A 2,932-nucleotide genomic window follows, 5' to 3' on the forward strand; every position below is an offset into this window, starting at 1 on the left:
TTTTATTCCAGTTGAAATATTTCAAGCCACTGGAATGTATTGTAGTCTGGTTCTTTTGTGCATTTGGGATTAAAAATAGCCAAGATACTTCATTTTTTAAATAGTCTTCTATATTGTAGAGCTAATTTTTTCCTCCTAATACAAAGTTAATTAAATGCTGCTGGATACAGTTGGATTCATTTCGTAATGCAGAACAGCACGTGAAGCACAGTTCTACCACAAAAAACTCAGTTCTCTCTGTTCCTTTTTTTTTTTTTCCTTTTGGCTTGGTTTGCAAGGGAAATTTCATCATGTGAAATGTGCAACAGGATAAATTCTGCACTCAGTCCTCCCCACTCTTCCCCATCCAGCCACATTCATTTCAAAGAAGCGTCCCCATTCCACAAGGATGTTCCTTTCAAGCAAGCCAAACCTTCTGCTTTGGCACAATCACACTAGAAAACTGGGTGATAAAGCCTAGAGCTGCACTTTAATCTCATACAATACGTTGCTTTGAGATATCCAAGACAGCTGTCCTATGCTCGCAAAAAACTGACTTGGCAGAGAAGAAGGAGACATTTTGTACCTCTGCCATCTCCCAGGCTGATTCTCTCCTGCTGGCCTGACTCACAGAAAGACTCTCCATGTAGGGAGGTGCAGCCCAAAGTCCATTCAACCCATGGCTGCTGTCAAAAGATGCCATGAAATATGCTTGACACCATTTGCAACCTGCATGCTCTACCTAAGGGTAGATAGCAACATAGCAACAAGTTTCACTGAGTGCACCAACCAAACTCTCCACTAGCATGTGCAAAAGAGCTTTTTTCAGTGTCAAATTCATCACCTAACAGTGCAAAAATTGAGGGGCCCCAGTGTAGAGCACAGAGAAATGTGTATGCAAGAGAAAGAAAACGTATGCCTATTTGACGCCTATCAGCATTAGTGTCATAACTGAAGCATCACCGTAGCCCAGTGACCAGTCTGTTGAGTACTTACAGTGTGACCTTCATTTTTTCACCCTCAGATCTCAAAGCCACTTACAAAGAGAAGGGGAAGTCTTTTTAAGAGATCAAGATATTTTATAGAGGAGGAAACTGATGCCCACTGAGATAATGCAAACAAGTTGAGCAATTTAGGCAGCAATACACTGGCACAGTTCTGAGCAGCCGGTGAATCTTTGGAAGAGCAGTATTATGTTAGTATAATATAATATCTAGTAGAAGAGCAGTATTATATTAGCCTGTAGGAAAAGGACCTGGGGATGCTGGTTGACAGCTGGCTGAACATGAGCCGGCAGTGTGCCCAGGCGGCCAAGAAGGCCAATGGCATCCTGGCCTGTATCAGAAATCGTGTGGCCAGCAGGAGCAGGGAAGTGCTCGTGCCCCTCTACTCGGCACTGGTGAGGCCGCACCTCGAACACTGTGTTCAGTTTTGGGCCCCTCACTACAAGAAGGACGTTGAGGTGCTGGAGCGTGTCCAGAGAAGGGCAACGAAGCTGGTGAAGGCTCTAGAGCATGAGTCTTATGAGGAGGGGTTGAGGGAACTGGGGTTGTTTAGTCTGGAGAAGAGGAGGCTCAGGGGAGACCTTATTGCGCTCTACAACTGCTTGAAAGGAGGTTGTAGCGAGGTGGGTGTCCACCTCTTCTCCTAAGTAACTAGCGATAGGATGAGAGGAAATGGCCTCAAGTTGCGCCAGGGAAGGTTTAGATTGGACATTGAGGAAAAACTTCTTTACTGAAAGAGTGGTTAAACATTGGAACAGGCTGCCCAGGGAAGTGGTTGAGTCCCCATCCCTGGAAGTATTTAAAAAACATGTAGATGCAGCACTTAGGGACATGGTTAAGTGGGCATGGTGGTGTTGGGTTGACAGTTGGACTCGATGATCTTAGAGGTCTTTTCCAACCTTAATGATTCTATGATTCTATATTCTAATCGTTTTGAAACTAGAAGAAGGAAAACGAAGAAAGTTCCTTTTTTTTTCTCAGTAAACTTGTCATAGGTCAATCTGTGCTTTTAGTAACAACAAAAAAAGAGAGAAAGATCATCTGGTTCTTCATCAGCTGTGGAGTACATACTCTACTAGTTACTGTCATTTCCTAACTCTTCAAAGGATTTAATACTCTTTTATTCACCCCATCCAAAACAGAACAATAAGGCCTGTAGAGACCAAAATTATTCAACTACATAGTACAGTTTTCTCAATAAAAAACAGCTGGTACTGCACAAAACAACAGCAGAGCCATGGACTAGCATGCTATTTGCAGTCCTGTGCTCTTGGTAGTAAGAACCATATTGCTTTATTTAAGCAGAATGCAAATCAGCATGAGCCATGAGATGAGAAAAATAGATAATTAAGACACAGTCCCCTGCAACCTTCTACATCTCTTTTACTAGTTTTAATTCCAGTGTGAACAGTTGCACAGATTTAATTAGAAAATGACAAAGCATTACTGCTAGAGAGGCAGCTGACATAAAGCATTTCAACGTGCCTTGGACAAAGGACAGTCAAAAACTCTATCTTGCATAAACACCATAAATGCAAGTTTCATCATTTTTATGGAGCCAGACTGACCATTTTATTTAATTGAATCCTGTGATATAGACACCACGTTGTTTGTCCCAGCCTTAAAAATAAGCTACTAACAAGATCTGATCAGAGCCCATTAATGTTATGAACATCTACTGGCAAGCTATCTGACCAAATATGAAAATAAGGGTTGTCCTCTTTCACCACTTTTTTCTAAAAATATCTCATGACAGTTTCATTTCTGCAAGAACACGTGTGCTTTCGTCATCTATTTGTTCACATCCTCAAGTATGGTAGATGGATCAGTTGGCTAGGAGACCCTAAACTAAATGACAGTTTGGGTGACCCAACCAACCTTGTTTTTCTTATATATACCTTCTTCACAGAGGCATTTTCACATTTCAGCTTTAAAATAACTGTATATTT

This window comes from Pygoscelis adeliae, unplaced genomic scaffold (assembly GCF_000699105.1).
Source record: "Pygoscelis adeliae isolate BGI_AS28 unplaced genomic scaffold, ASM69910v1 Scaffold120, whole genome shotgun sequence".
NCBI lineage: Eukaryota > Metazoa > Chordata > Aves > Sphenisciformes > Spheniscidae > Pygoscelis > Pygoscelis adeliae.